The following is a 17,442-nucleotide window of genomic DNA, read 5'->3' on the forward strand; positions in this document are numbered from 1 at the left end:
TCCATTTGTAAACTTGTTTCTCATCTCCTTTCCTATGTTCTATTTCTTAACTGGCTTTGATTTGGGGCAGAGGGCTGTTTTGTGGAGGGGAATGATTACCCATTATCCTCAAACCCCAAGAATAAGGGTCACTAAGAGGATCCATCAGATTTTTCTAAGATATTTTAATAGTCCTTTTATTGTATGATGTCATGTAGCAAAAGGTAACATCACTGCTATTAGATTACTCCTGGAAGATAATTAACAGAAACAAAATTCGTATTTCTAATTTTGAAATCACCTTAAGTAAATTGTGTTCCATTTGTGTTTCATATAATTATTTTTTATGCTCTAGCAAAAATATTTATGAAGTTTTATAAAGAGGCCATTATAGAGATATTTCTTAAATCCAGAATCATACAGGCATACTTACAGGAAAATCACTACAAAGTTTGTTTTGTTTTGTTTTGTTTTGTTTTTTGTTTGTTTGTTTGTTTTGAGACAGAGTCTTGCTCTGTCTCCCAGGCTGGAGTGCAATGGCACAATCTCAGCTCAACGCAGCCTTCGCCTCCCAGGTTCAAGCAATTCTCCTGCTTCAGCTGCCCAAGTAGCTGGGATTACAGGCATGCACCACCACGCCCAGCTAATTTTGTATTTTTTTAGTAGAAATGGGGGTTTCACCATGTTGGCCTGGCTGGTCTCGAACCCCTGACCTCAAGTGATCCACCGGCCTCGGCCTCCCAAAGTGCTGGGATTACAGGCGTGAGCCACCATGCCCAGCCCAAAGTTTTTAATCATCTAGTCCTCTTGTTGAAGAGCCACAACCTGGCATAGTAATTATTTACATAAATATACTGCAAACCATAACGTGGGGTTTTTATGACATAATTGTAAACAGTTTGAATTTCAAAACAATTTACCAGTCTTCTCTTTGAAACCACTGTATATTTTGCTAAAAATAGAGAAAATGTAAACTTCTCAAAGTCCATACTTGAGACTCTTTATTCTGTTAAAGGGCCATTATTCTAGACCTAGTTTGAAAAAGAGAATTTCTTAGAAATGGGCGTTTAATTTAATTAAATGCCATCATGATAAAATTGAGAAATTAGTAGTCTTTCCTCCAAGACTGAGGTGCCACACTAATGACTCCCCAGGTATTCAACCATCCCTGTTTTTCTCAAATAAATAAGTTATGATCAAGGTTTATGATTTACTATGTATGGCTGCATTTTGTTCACTAATATTTTAAGTGAGACTTTCATTATAAATATCCCTAATTGAGGTTTCCCTGGTTTTCTATGTTTCTTGTGGGATTTTTGATTTTTTGCTTTTTTTGTTTGTTTGCTTTGGCACTAATATAGATTTTAGATACAAATATTTTTTGCATTTTTGCTTTGTTAGGCTGAATTGTGAATCATATCACTTTCTATGTTCTGAAACAATTTAATAGTGCATAAACTAAATGTTCCCTGAAATATTTAAATAAATCACTTGTAGAAATCCAAAATATTTTATGTAGACTATTTGATAAATGTTTAAATTTAACACTTGGTTATCATCTACACATATTGTATGCTTCATACTGAACCAATTTGATAGTTTTCAAAAAATACTTATTTATTCTGACTTTTGAATTTAACACACCATTGGGCATGATATTTTATGACAATAATAAATGTCTTCAAGTATTTAAGTTCTTAAATTTTTTAAAGTTTTGGTTAGATTTTTCCAAAGTTTGTTTACTTTTTTCCTGAAAACAATCATCTTCTGATTTTTTTCCCAAATAATCAGCTCTTTGGGATGAGTATTATTACAATAATTAATTAGATTAATTAATTCCATAATTTTTGTATTACAATAACTCTTTTTGAAATACACAAGATGCCTAGATTTAGATAGATATTTAAAATAGATGTGTAAGGAAAAATTTAAATAATGTTAAAAAATCAGAATAATTTATTATAATATTGTTTCCAATTATTCAGATTCGTCAATGTATCATTAAACTCTTACTCTTCTATTGTTTACTGTAAAGGAGGTGAAGACAAACACAGAAGCAGATAAATATAACATAGACTCACAAACAGATAATTAGGCTACTAGTATGTGCATTCCAGAGATACACATTGGGTATTATAGAAACACAAACATCAGTTTAGTTATCCAGCTAGGACCTGGGGCATCAGGAAAAACCTCTTGGACAAAGTGATACTTGAGCCTGGTATTAAAGAATGTGTAGAAAATTCAGGCAAAACTTGGAAAGGGGAAGGGATAGGGCACTGCAGGGAGAGAAGAGAGTAGGGACAAAGACACAGAAATGTGACAAGGCATGGCCTGTGTTGGGAACCATGGCTGTTCGGGGTTACTGGAGTGTCACCATTGAGGTCAGGGAGGGAGGCATGGCCTCATACACCTGGTCAGGAATTGGACTCTATCCTAAGTGACAATGAGGTTTAAATATGGAAGAAAAGGTTAAATCTGAGGTAGAGCAATTTCACTTTTTTGCCACATGTGGGATATATTTGAGAGACACAAGAATGGGAAACAGATTAGACAACATTAGAGAGTTGAATAAGAGATGAGAAAGTAGAGGTAAGAAAGTATTGATAGTGGTTTCAAGAAGTTTGCATTATAAGAACAGGGGTTCTTACAACCACTGATGTGGGTTTGCGGGGTGGTGTTTATTGGGAGCCAAGATGAAGACAGGTTCAGAGGGTTTTTTCATAAGATGGAGACATATTTCTGTCCATACATGCTGAGGAGAAGAAACTGATAGAGAAGAAGAGTGCATAGAAAAGGAAGATAAGGGTGAGGATGGACCAGGTCCTGGAGGATGCCGAAGGTTTGGAATCAAGGTCATGGGTAGAGTTGGGGGCATGATGGAAAAGTTGGTCTTGGACAAGAGTAGAAGCCCCTCATCTCCTGAGCATGGAGGAGATGTGCAAGGATCTTCCCCCATAAGCTGTAAGTTTTCTGAAGCCTGAGATCCTGAATCTTAGCTGATGGTAAACACTACATCTCTTGTTGGTGAGTGAAACGATGGATGGAAGTAGACATCTTAGGTAAGAGTGAATAAAAAAATGAGGGCAATCACCCCCACAGCCTTAGTTTGCTTAAGAAAATGTCTAGGTCATATTGGCAAGCTATTAGTATGCGTTAATTTTGTTCAACATCTCTTATTTCTTCAGTGGAAGCATCAGGACCCTTCCTTCCCCTGTGGCTCCACACTGGTCAATCTCCTACACCTTCACTGAGTCTTTTCACTGAACTTTTCCTGGTAATCTGGTTTTTATTAGACACTGGTAGTGAATAGGCCCTTCTGCAGAGTGTGGCCTTGGCAACTGGGTATCTCAGGACCAGCTGAGAATGCCATGAGTAGGGGCTGTTAAATAAACTTAAACCACCCTTCCCCCAACTTAAATAGCATGTATATCATTTTAACTCCAAGACAAGTCAGCGTTAGCATTTCTGTGATGCTCAGCACTTGCCTTGCTCCGCATTCAACTCCTCACCATGTGGCAATGGTTTCCTGACTGTTAGCAGAGTGGTCCTCACAGATTTACAAGGCATGGATGGTGCACTTCCAGAGGCTCATGTCCAAGTCGCATTTACTTGCATGGACTCAATACTTAATCCGGTGCTGGGCATCATGTCATTGTATCAAGCAGTGAAACAAATTAATAAATGAATGGTCAGATTTGTTTAAAAATGTGTACCTCCTTGGAACACCACTGACCAACCTGAAAGTTCCTTCTTGTCTTCCTCCCTCCTCCTTCCTCGCCCCAGCTCCCTCTCCCCTTCCTTGACTTACATGTCACCTCCAAGCTACCAGTTCTTAACTTTGCCTGCACTTTGGTATCCTCCAGCGATTAAAAAATATAGATGTCTTGGTCCTGCTCCTGCAGATTTTGATTTGGTTGGTCATGAGTGTGACTCTTTTAAAACAAACAACCCATGGGACCCTATTGTGCAGCCCAAATTGAAAACGATGTATTCCTCGCACTGACTGAGGACCTCGGTTCTGGCGTCTTCCTCGCACTGACCGAGGACCTCAGTTCTGGTGTCTGCCTCGGCACCTGCATCCCACCTGCTTCCCTCCTGCTTTTCACCTCTATAATCCTCACCACCTTGTCAGGAGCTGCTCGTTCTGGCCAGAAGCAGGCCTGATACAAGCTGCTTGTGTGCACGTCAGCGTCACGCCGCAGCAGTGATAGGCTCAGTCCGACCATCTAAGATTGTCTGAGAGACTGCTTTCGAATCACTGCTTCCCATGCATTGAGCCGCCTGGAAGGGTTTCCTAGAACCACATACAACAGGGAGTTGTTCTTCTCCAGGACGGCCTCTCCTAGAGGGGACAATAGTCCATCTTCTTTCATGGTGGGTTTGTTCCTCCCTGTCCACGCCCCATACCACCCTCACCCTTTTGAAGCAAAGACTATGTGTAAATTCTTTAAATTATGCTTAAAATCAGTCATTCTCAAGGTGAAAGCAGATTTCTCCTGAGGACATGGCTACTTAGATTGTGCTACCGACTTTGTATCATAAAGAGAAACGGTTGTGCGAATTGTCTCAGTTCCACTTATTAGGAAGAGCATGCCGTCTTACCCGCAGCTCTGCTGCCACCTCCTGGCCGCCTTCAGAATAACATCTTTTCAGCTCTTGCTAAGTAGCTTCTGTTTTTCTTGGATATCATTACTTTGTTTTACGTTTCTTTCTCATTTCCCTTCCCCCTCATATTCTCAGCACTACTCTTCTAGATTTTGGTTAGACTATTTAATGTCTCTTATAGATTCGTGTTGCACATCTGAGAATTTATTTTTTATTATGGAGCTGGCCAAGTCAGAAAAACACAGAGAGAGAGAGAGAAAGAGAGAGAGAGAGAATTAGCCATTTGCACTTTGCTGCCAAATAATCAGACACTTGATATCCCTAGGAAATGCACCAGCTGGCCTCGCCATGCTTCATGCTTGAATCAGCCAGGTTAGCAGCATCCTCCACCTGGCCAGCATCCCCATGTGTATTATTTGTCCATTCTTGCACTGGTGTAAAGAAATACCTGAGACTGGGTAATTTACATGGTTCTGCATGCTGTACAGGAAGCATAGTGGCTTCTGCTTCTGGGAAAGCCTCAGGAAACTTACAATCATAATGGAAGGTGAAGGGGAAGCAGGCACATCTTGGCTGGAGGAGAAGCAAGAGAGTGAGGGAGGAGATGTTACGCACTTTTAAACAACCAGATTTCATGAGAACCCTATCACAAGAACAGCACTAAAGGGATGGAGCTAATGCATTAGAAACCCCCTCCATGATCCAATCACCCAGACAAGACTTCACCTTGGATATTTCTTTTCTTTCTTTTCTTTTCCTTTCCTTTCCTTTTCTTTCCTTCCTTCCTTCCTTCCTTCCTTCCTTCCTTTCTCTCTCTCTTTCTCTTTCTTTCTTTCTTTCTTTCTTTCTTTCTTTCTTTCTTTCTTTCTNTCTCTCTTTCTCTTTCTTTCTTTCTTTCTTTCTTTCTTTCTTTCTTTCTTTCTTTCTTTCTTTCTTTCTTTTTCTTTCTTCCTTTCTTTCTTTCTTTCTAGCAGAGTCTCCCAACCTCCTGGAACTTCAAGCAAACCTCCCACCTCAGCCTCCAGAGTGACTGGGACGACAGGTGTGCATGACCACACCTGGCTAATTTTTTTTTTTTTTTTTTTTTGATGTGGTTTCATTTCCCTATGTTGCCCAGGCTGGTTTCGAACTTCTGGCCTCTCGTGATCCACCTGCCTCTACTTCCCAAAGTGCTGAGATTACAGGTGTGAGCCACCATGCCTGGCCCTGGGGATACATTTCAACATGAGATTTGGGTAGGGACACAGATCCAAACCATATCACCATGATAGCCATTGTTTTATTATCAAAGGCAGTATTAAATACCATAGTAAATAAGCTTTTTGGTGAATTCCTACCTTCATTTTTTAAGTCATATTTATGATAGATATTAATTTCATTTTAACATTTTGTGATTATTACTAATGTTTATCAGTAGAAGGTAACATTACTACTCTCCAATATGAAGAATAATTTCTTAAAAAACACAAATTTAAGGAGATACTTTTACTTTTTAGCCTACATTTTTTTCTCAATGAAACAGTATTTTGGGGCCTACTCACCTCTCACTTTATGCCATTGAACTATGGACCCAGGTTAGATCATTGGTTTGGATTAAAGATGGTAAAAATATTTTTTTCTAAGAGCAAACTGTCCCTTAGTACATATAAGGTTTGGGTCATTTGGTGGATTTTGAGAAAGTAAATGTGAACTTAAAATGCTTAGTTTAATTTCCCTAATCACCCAGGTGATGGCAGCATATCCACATTTTATCAACTCTGAACACATAAGGGAAAGGAAATCACCTCTACTTAGTACTGCTAAATATGAATTTCCTGTAATTAGCTCCAAATAATTTTAGTTTTCAAAGTCTTTTAGTACTAATACTGTAATGTCAAGTATTTTAAACATAGAACTGAATAATTACTGAGACCACATCTGTAATTTGCCTACAGGTGAGCTGCATTTTGATTGCATGACTCCTTCCTTTGGCAATAACAGACCAATCAATTATTTTCTAGATTAGCAATGTCCAGTAGAACTTTCTGTCATATAACTGTGCTGTTCAATATGGTAGCCACTAGGATCGTAACCAAATGTGGCTATTGAGCACTTGAAATGTGTTGATGCTACTAGTACTACCAGTAAGTAGTGCCACTAGTGCTCCATAGGAACTAACTTTTAACTTTATTTACTTTGAATTAAATTAAATATATATCATCATGTATGATGGTAGCTATTGTTACTGGAGTACACAGTGCTGGTTGATACAAGTGACTTAGGCAACAAGTCAACATGTTTTTCTTTTTTTTTTTTTTTTTTTTTTTTTTGAGACAGAGTCTCGCTCTGTCGCCCAGGCTGGAGTGCAGTGGCCGGATCTCAGCTCACTGCAAGCTCCGCCTCCCGGGTTCCCGCCATTCTCCTGCCTCAGCCTCCCGAGTAGCTGGGACTACAGGCGCCCACAACCGCGCCCGGCTAATTTTTTGTATTTTTAGTAGAGACGAGGTTTCACCGTGGTCTCGATCTCCTGACCTTGTGATCCGCCCGCCTCGGCCTCCCAAAGTGCTGGGATTACAGGCGTGAGCCACCGCGCCCGGCCTCAAACTGACTGATTGCTACTTTGTGGGTTAAAGCTTATTCAACTGTGTAAGCTTATTCAACTGTGTAAGCATATCTAACCAGAGAAGGCTGTTAAAATTAACTTTTAATGGGAATTCCCAGTCTTGTTCCTGACCTAACTCTTGATCAGATTCTCTCCAATCCCACTAACTCTTCCTGAAGCTCACCCCCCAGCGCCACTCTTCAACCCACACCTTCTTGCCTCTTCTGTGAACTGATTGATACTTTTTTTGTCCTTTGTGGACCTCCCATTCATGTGCGGCCTCTGACCATGGGCCTCAGCATTCCACACATTCTCCCTGGGTTATCCCACTCATTTCACAGCTTTAATTCCTGTCTCTGGGCTGCTGATTTCCAAATCTATAGAAGCAGCAACCCTGACCTGGGCAATACTTCTCAAGGCCAAATCCAACTGCTTCATGGACATCTTCACCTGGGCAGCTCCCATGTGAAATATCCATAACTAAACTTACATTCCTCTAAGTCTGCTTCTCCTCTAAGCTATATTTTCATTACAGCCCATCAGTTACCCGAGTCAGATACTGAGTCCACCGCCTCAACTTTTTCTCCTTCACTTTCCCCACATTCTACTGATTTTAGCTTCTGATAGTTTCCAAATCGATCTCCCATCTCTCCACCCTCATGGCTATTGCCTTATTCAGTCTTTCATCATTTCTCCCCTACTGCAATTGTTCACTTGATGGTTTCCTTATTTTGTTTTGTCTTCCTCAAATCCTTTCTCCCCACAGCCACATCTTTCTAAAGACGTCTTTGCCACTGAACATTCTCCTGTGGCTCCTGCACTGCCTAGGGATTAAGACCAGAGCTTTTACACTGTTCACCATGACCTGCTCCATATAATGACCCAGCCTCAACCCCCACCACTCCAGTCTCTCACTCTGCCCCGTCATGCTTTCAACTGCTTGTGACTCCCTGGACACACTGCTCTGTTTCCCGTCTCTCTTTTCATACCTCTGGGGTTTTATCCATCTTGCTCCATTCACTAGAAATATTCTCTGAGCAATCCTCCCTTCTTTCCTAGCTAAGAACTATTTATTCAGGCACAATTCAAGCAGCATTTCCTCTAGGAAGCTTCCATTCAATTCCTGGACTAGACAAAATTACCTTACACAGTCTTTTTGCACATCGTTGTCACTGTAATTATAATTGTTGATCTCTCTCTCAGCTGCTTGAATGCAAGGATTTTCTCTTATTCAATGATTGCATACAGTTGATGCTCAAAATTTTAATCAAACTTTTGCATGAAATTCACATCAAATTGTAAAAGCTATTTCTCCGTTTCAATAGATGTACAGAAAAGTAAAGGGTGAGTGTTTATAGAAGAAAATTGTGAGCCACTCTGGATTGAACTTTCCTATATCCAAATTGTCCCAAACTTTCTACAGGAACTTGCCAATCACAATAGATTATTATTATTATTCTTTTAACAAAATCATCCCAAGTGACCTGTAGCTCATCTCAAATGCCTGCTTTGAAAATGAACATTCAAAGTCAATGCTACCAAATAATGCCAATGAGCTAACATCAAAGAAACACTAAAAAAGAATAATTTTCGAAGTTTGCCTTTATCAATGTTGTTCAAAGCCTGATTTTGAGGACTTCGTCTTGACCTCCCCTGTGCTTTGTTGGGCTTGTCAATTCTTTAGTAGATGGATCCTTGTGATCAGGACTAAACCCGGGGCTTGGATCATTGAGCTGGCTCAGTGTCTACAGCCTCTTGGTCTGCCTGCACTCCTCACACTGTGCCCTGGGTGCTAAATGTCCCATCCAAGCCTGAAATCCACACTCCACAGAGAGATGTCATCTCTCTGGACCACTTTCACTGTGCAAAAATCAGCTGCTTGCAAGAATGGCTTGATCTGGTGAGTGATGTATGGAGCAGCCAATTTCTCTTTTAAACTAAAAGTCAAAATAGTTAAAATTTTGCTAACCTTAAGGCATTACATTTAGATGATCTCCTCTTCAAAATGGAAGCATGGTGGTTAAAAGGGAAATGTGATTTTCCATCAATTTCATTGAATTGAATTTTCCCTCAGGTGTGGCGCTTTCAAATTTACAAACCTTTCAGATTTTAGAGTCACACTACAACTGTAAGCTAGTATTTTACTTAATGATGTCATTACATGACTAGCATTATACCCATCATTTTAAAGGAATCCTGCGTAAAAAGTCACTGATATTATAGAAAGTCATTCCAGAGTTAGAGACATACACATATACACAAGAAACAGTCACAAATTATTTTGTATCAGAAAACTTGTCAAATATTTAAATAATTTAACCAATTTTTATAGTACTCTTGTCTTAGTCCATTCGAGGGGTTATAACAAAATGCCTGAGACTGAGTCACTTATAAACAACATAGATTTATTTCTCACAGTTCTGGAGGCTGGAAAGTCTGAGATCAAGGCACTGGCAAGTCAATGGTTGGTGAAGGCTGCCCTCTGTGCTTCCAAGATGTAGCTTTGTGGCTGCATCCTTCAGACGGAATGAATAATGTATCCTCACATGGCAGAAACCCTTTAATAAGGCACTAATCCATTAGCCCACATGGTCTAACCCCTCCTGAAGGCTCCACCTCTTTATTCTGTTGCATTGGGAATTAAGTTTCAACACAAATTTTGAATGGGCACAAACATTTAAACCATAGCAATTCTCTTTGATTTATCTCTTTTTTTAAAAAAGTAGGCTACTTAAAAATTCATTATATTCCTTAATACACACACTAAGGAGCTTTTCTCAAGGAGTTTTTATCATAGTTCTACAAAATTGGAACGTCACAAGGCAGAACTCTCATGAGATAACTTTTTTCCGATGTAATATATATTTCAAGGCAGATTGATTACAGTTGATGAATTTTCACCACTAATCTCACATTTAAAAACTTGGTAATTGAGAAGAACAAGCTGTTTAGCATAAATATTAAGTGAAGTTGCACGCTTTCAAAAGAGAAGAACTAGCTTTGACTCCATGTAGCTTTCTGCTCCACCCATCTATAGTTGTAAAAGGGAGAAAGGCACAAAGCAGAATCAATTATTGTTCTCTGCAGGAAACTATTAAATTCTTTCCCCTTGACCCATTTCACCCACTCCTTGAAATTGCACCCTTTGTAATACATTTTTTTAAAATCTGCAGTTTGCTGTGAAGTTTTATAAACCAACCTGTGATACAAATTTTGAGTCAACAAGCTACTTTTTAGAGGCAGGATCTTGCTCTGTCACCCAAACTGGAGTGCAGTGGCGCAGTCATAGCCCACTGCAGCCTCAAACTTCTGGCCTCAATGAATCCTCCTGCTTTTGCCTCCCAAGTACCCGGGACTATAGGCATGTGCCATCATGCAGAGCTAATTTATTTTTATTTTTTGTAAAGAAGGCGTCTCACTATGTTGCCCAGGCTGGTTTCAAAATCCTGACTTTAAAGAATCCTCTCACCTCAGCCTTCCAAAACGCTGGGATTACAGGCAGCAGCCACTGTGCCTTACCAAAAAGCTCATATTTCTTAAAGTGCTTTGCTTTTAAGTGCTGGACACAATTTTTAAAAGCATATTTAAATAGCATACATACACAGGCCCTCTACATATTAGATGAATGACTCACATATGTCATGGAAAGAGATTATTAAAAATATTTTCTTCGTCTTTGCAAGGGAAAAACCCAGTGCTGCTGTTTCTTTCTTTTTTTTTCTTTGCTCTTTTTTTTTTTTTTTTTTGGTCACTCTGTTGCCCAGGCTGGAGTGCAGTGGTGTGATGTCGGCTCACTGCAACCTCCACCTCCCGGGTTCAAGCGATTCTCATGCCTCAGCCTCCTGAGTAGCTGAAATTACAGGTGCATGCTACCACGCCTGGAAATGTTTTGCATTTTCAGTAGAGGTGGGGGTTTCGCCATGTTGGTCAGGCTGGTCTCAAACTCCTGACTTCAGGTGATCTGCCCACCTCGGCCTCCCAAAGTGTTGGGATTACAGGCATGATACAACGCGCTTGGCCACTGCTGTTTCCTTCCACGTGAAGGAGCTCAGTTGGTAGAATTTCAAGCTTGAGCCTCCCTCTGCTCCTTCGTTCAGTCTGTTCCTAGGAGGTGGAAGACTCCTCTGACTATTAAGTGTCAACTCTGAGGAAGATACATTTCAGGAAGGATGAAGGGAGCTTGCTTGGCTCAGCTTTACCCTCTTCCTCTTGGAGTAGGGGTGCATAGCAACCTCCTCTTTCCCTCTGCACCCCCAAGCTCTGCCACTCTCCGTGAGCTTGGCTTTCATAAGCTGTGCGTTTGTACTCCGAACTAAGCTTTAGCTTCCAACTTAGCCTTTGTCATAATATATTTTATGTCTTGCTTCATGTTTCATTTCTCAGTCTATTCAGATCTCCAGTTGAGATAAAAGTGTGTGTTTTTATTTTAGAACCTGTCACATACCTCAGTACTTAGTGCATAAACAAGGAACACTGACAAATATAACGACAAGAGGGGAATTTGGGGAAGACAGGCTGTTAGTGGGAGCAAGGTTTTGTGGCTTTGGACTTTGGACTTCTGTGTATAAAGAGTAATTGACCTTCACACTTTCTACAGGATCATGTGAGGTCAGATGAGATTTTAAAATTGTGCAGTGGCCTATGGTGAATTTTTTTAAATTTAGTTTTAAGTTCTGGGATACATGTGCAAAACATGCAGGTTTGTTACTTAAGTAAACATGTGCCATGGTGGTTTACTGCACCGATCAACCCATCACCTAGGTATTAAGTCCTGCATGCATTAGCTATTTACCCTGATGCTCTCCCTCCCTCTGCCCCCACCCTGACAGAAAGATCCCAGTATGTTGTTCCCCTCCCTGTGTCCATGTGTTCTCATTGTTCAGCTCTCACTTATAAGTGAGAACATGCAGTGTTTGGTTTTCTGTTCCTGCATTAGTTTGCTGAGGATAATTGACAGTTCCAAATACATGGAATCAACCCAAATGCCCATCAATGATAGACTGGTTAAAGAAAATGTGTTACATATACACTATGGAATACTATGCAGCCATAAAAAGGAAAGAAATCATGTCCTTTGCAGGGACATGGATGGATCTGGAAGCTATAATGAAATTTTTATCATACTGGGTAACCACAACTTATGACAATTTTATGTGCACGCCATGGCTGGCTGTATAGATGGGGGAGTGGACTTTGAGGACTCGGGTAAATGGTGCTCAGACTTACTGAACCTACAGAAATTTGGGCCTCAGCAAGGAGTGGAGAAGAACTTGGTTCTCCAACGGCCCCGACTGCAAGGGCCCCAGCTTGAGCACAAGCCTCCAGCAGGCACAGGGAGAACCAGGTACAAGCTCACCCTGCAGCTCATCATGCAGCCATTGCCTAGGGGAAGATGCAACCATAGACCAAAGAGGCATTCTTTGCTTATGAAAATGTTGGGGTGAGAACAATTTTTACTGGTTTTACTGCCTTCCTAGCTGGGGCTGCTAAGGCGGTTCAATTCTACACATGCTACATAATGCTTCCTTTAAGTGATTAACAGCTAGACAGGAAAAACTAGATTTGCTGCCCAAAATTCCATTTGCAAGCAGGACCAAGGAGGGAATTGGAGAGATTATTTTAGAATTCACTTGGTGTGTTCATAGAATCCAGTTTCAAAATGCCACATCATTTCTAGGTGGGAACACAGTTACCATAGGTGTCTGTAGGTGTGCCTGGAGGGAGAGCATGTGACAAATATATCGAATTAGAGGGAAAAACTATATTGAGGTCCTCATATATGAGACATGTTTCTCTCTCATCCCCTTGGGCAGTGCTTCTTAAACATTTAGGATGCATTCAAATCACCTAGAGGGTTTGTTAAAACCGGAGCTACTGGGCCTCAGCTCCAGTTTCCAGTTCTGCAGGGCTGGGTGGAGTCTGAGAATCAGCATTCCTAAAAAGTCCTTGGTGAGGCTAATAGTTCTGGTCCAGGGACCACACATTGAGAACAGTGGCCCTGGGTGTGCAGGCATCAGAAGCATCAACAGCGGCTTCAGTTTAAGTGCCTGGCAGGGGTGATTTTCCAGCAGAAATAAATCTGGATCAGAAGGGAAAAATATTTTCCAGGCAGTGGGTTGATTAGAGCTAAGCAATAGTATGATAAGCTCATTGAAAATCTGAAAACATAATAGATGACAGTTTCTGGACCCACTAACTGCACTAAATGACCTCATCATTTCTTCTTTTTTTTTTCCATTAAAATAAGAAGTTTATTCCCATTCTTTCCGTTTCCTGGAAAATGAAATGAACAGATGGTTGGCATCTTACATGTTGCCCCAAGTGAGAATATAGTTTTGTTCACGTGTGCTCACTCACCACTTTTTTCACTTTTATTTTAGGTTCGGGGTACATGCCCAGATTTGTTATACAGGCACATTGCATGTCACAGGGATTTAGTGTACAGATTATTTTGTCACCCAGGTAATCAGCATAGTGCCCGATGGGTAGTTTTTGGATCCTTGCCCTCCTCCCACCCTTCACCTTCCAGTAGGCCCCAGTGTCAGTTGTTCCCCTGTTTGTGTCCATGTGTACTTGATATGGTTTGGCTCTGTGTCCCCACTCAAATCTCATGTCGAATTATAATCCCCAGTGTTGGAAGAGGAGACAGGTAGAAGGTGACTGGATTATAAAGGTGGTGTCTAATGGTTTATCATCATCCCCCTAGTGCTGTCTCATGACAGAGTTCTCATGAGATCTGGTTGTTTGAAAGTGTGTAACACCTCCCCCTACCGTCCTGCCAGTCATGTAAAGATGTGTTTGCTTCCCCTTTGCTTTTCACCATGATTGTAAGTTTCCTAAAGCCTTCCTAGAAACTGAAACCTGCCCAGCCTGCAGAACCGTGAGCTGATTATACCTGTTTTATTTATAAATTACCCAGTCTCTGGTAGTTCTTTATAGCAGTAAAAGAATGGAGTAGTATCGTACTTAATGTTTAGCTCCCACTAATGAGAAAGAAAATGCAGTATTTGGTTTTCTGTTCCTGCATTTATTCACTTAAGATAATGGCCCCCAGCTACATCCGTGTTCCTGCAAAGCACATAATCTCATTCTTTTCTATGGCTGTGTAGCATTCCATGGGGGTACCAATTTTCTTTATCCAGTCTACTTTTAATGGGCATTTAGGTTTATTTCATGTCTTTGCTTTTGTGAATAATGCTGCAATGAACATAGATCGTATTCATATTCAGGTGTTCTGAATATGCATATTTAGGGATCTTTGTGGCAGAACAATTTATATTCCTTTGGGTATATACCCAATAATGGAATTGCTGGGTCTAATGGTAATTCTACTTCAAGTTCCTTGAGAAACTGTCAAACTCCTTTCCACAAAGGCTGACCTAGTTTACATTCCCATCAGCAGTGAATAAATGTTCCCTTTTCTCTGCAACTTCACCAGCATCTATTCTTTTGTGACTTTTTAATAATAGCCATTCTGACTAATGTGAGATGGTATCTCATTGTGGCTTTGATTTGCATTTCTCTACTTATTGGTGATGTTGAGCATTTTTTCATATGCTAGTTGCCACATATATGTCTTGTTCTGAAAAGTGTCTGTTCAGGTTCTTTGCCCACTGTTCAGTGAGGTCGTTTTTTTTTTCTTGTGAAATTAAATTCCTTACAGATTTTGGGTATTAGACCTTTGTCAGATGTACAGTTTGCATATATTTTCTCCCATTCTGTAGGTTGTCTGCTTATTCTGTTGATAGTTTCTTTTGCTGCACAGGAGTGCTTTAGTTTAATTAGTCCCATTATTCTGTTTTTGTTTTTGTTGCAACTGATTTTGGTGTCTTCATCATGAAATCTTTGACAGGGCCTATATCCAGATGGTATTTCCTAGGTTATCTTCCAAGGATTTAATAGTTTTAGATTTTAAATTTAAGTATTCAATCCATCTTGAGTTGATTTTTGTATATGATGTAAAAAAGGGGTCCAGTTTCAATCTTCGGCATATGGCTAGCCAGTTACCCCAGCACCATGTATTGAATAGGGAGTCAGTTCCCCATTATGGACTTTGTGGGAGATCAAACGGTTTTAGGTGTGTGGCCTTATTTATAGGCTCTCTATTCTGTTTCATTGGTCTGTGTGCCTGTTTTTGTACCAGTACCATTGCTGTTTTGGTTACTGTAGCTTGTAGAATAGTTTGAAGTCAGGTAATGTGATGCCTTCAGTTTGTTCTTTTGCTTAGGATAGTCTTAGCTATTCAGGCTTTTTTTTTTTTTTTTTTTTTTTTGGAAACAGACTCACACTCTGTCAGGCTAGAGTGCAGTGGCGTGATCTTGGCTCACTGCAACCTCTGCCTCCTGGGTTCAAGTGATTCTTCCATCTCAGCCTCCTGAGTAGCTGGACTACAGGCACATGCCACCATGCCTGGCAATTTTTTTTATTTTTTATTTTTTATTTTTAGCGGACATGGGGTTTCACCATGTTTGCCAGGATGGTCTCAATTTCCTGACCTCACAATCCACCCACCTCAGCCTCCCAAAGTGCTGGGATTACAGGCGTGAGCCACCGCACCTGGCCAGGCTCATTATTATTTACTTACTTTTTTGCTTTCATGTGAATTGTAAAATAGTTTGTTCTAATTCTATGAAGAATATCATTGGTAATTTGATAGGAATAGCATGAATCTATAAATCTCTTTGGGCCGTATGGCCATTTTCACAATATTGATTCTTCCCATCCATGATCATGGAATGGTTTTCTCATTTGTTTGTGTCTTCTCTGACTTCTTTGAGCAGTGTTTTATAATTCTCGTTGTAGTGATCTTTCACCTCCCTGGTTAGTTGTATTCCTAGGTATTTTACTCTTTTTGTGGCTATTGTGAATGAGATTGCATTATTGGCTTGAATTTTTTTTTTTTTAATAGAAATGCTACTGGTTTTTGTACATTGATTTTGTACGCTGAAACTTTGCTGAAGTTGTTTATCACATCTAGGAGCTTTTGGGCAGAGTTTATAGGATTTTCTAGGTAGAGAAACATACCATCTGTGAAGAGAAATAGTTTGACTCTCTCTCTTCCTACTTGAGTGCCTTTTATTTCTATTTCTTGCCTGATTGTTCTAGCCAGGACTTCCAGTACTGTGTTGAAAAAGGGTGGTGAGAGTGGGCCTCCTTTTCTTGTTGATGTTCTCAAGGGAAATGCTTCCAGTTTTTTCCCATTCAGGATGGTGTTAAGTGTGGGTTTGTCATAGATGGCTCTTACTATTTTGAGCTATGCTCCTTCAATGCCTAGTTTGTTGAGAAATTTTAACATGAAATAATGTTGAATTTTATTGAAAACATTTTCTGCATCTATTGAGATGATGATGTAGGTTTTGTTTTCAGTTCTATTTATGTGGTGTGTCATATTTATTGACTTGTGTATGCTGAACCAACCTTACATACCAGAGATAAAGCCTAGTTGATCATGGTGAATTAGCTTTTTGATGTGCTGCTGTATTTAATTTGCTAGTATTTTGTTGAGGATTTTTGCATCTATGTTCATTAAGGACACTGGACAAAAGTTTTCTTTTTTTGTTGTGTCTCTGCTACGTTTGGGTATCAGAAGAATAATGCTGGTCACATAGAATGAGTTAGGGAAGAGTCCCACCTCCTCAATTTCTTGGATTAGTTTTAGTAGGAACAATACCAGCTCTTTATACATCTGGCAGAATTCAGCTGTGAATCCATCTGGTCCTGGACTCATTCTGATTGCTAGATTTTTCATTACTGATCCAATTTCAGAACTCATTATTGGTCTATTCAGGAATTCAGTTTCTTCCTGGTTCAAACTTGGGAGGTTATGTGTTTCTAGAAATTTATCCATTTTTTCTAGGTTTTCCAGTTTGTGAGTGTAGAGGTGTTCATGGTAGTCTCTAAGGGTTTTTTGTACTTCTGTGGGGTTGGATGGTAACGTCCTCTTTATAATTTCTTATTGTGTTTATTTGGAGCTTCTCTGGGAATTTTCTTCTTTATTAGTTTAACTAACAATCTATCAATCATATTTATTCTTTCATGAAACAAACTCCTGGACTCATTGATTTTTTTTAAGGTTTACACCATCTCAATTTCCATCAGTCCAGTTCTGATTTCTGTTATTTCTTTTCTTCTGCTAGCTTTAGAATTGGTTTACTCTTCTTTCTCTAATTTCTCTAGGTATGATATTATGTTGTTAATTTAATTTGAGATTGTTTTAACTTTTTGATGTGGGTATTTAGTACATACATTTCCCTCTTAACACAGATTTAGTTGTG

Source organism: Theropithecus gelada, chromosome 8, assembly GCF_003255815.1.
Source record: "Theropithecus gelada isolate Dixy chromosome 8, Tgel_1.0, whole genome shotgun sequence".
NCBI lineage: Eukaryota > Metazoa > Chordata > Mammalia > Primates > Cercopithecidae > Theropithecus > Theropithecus gelada.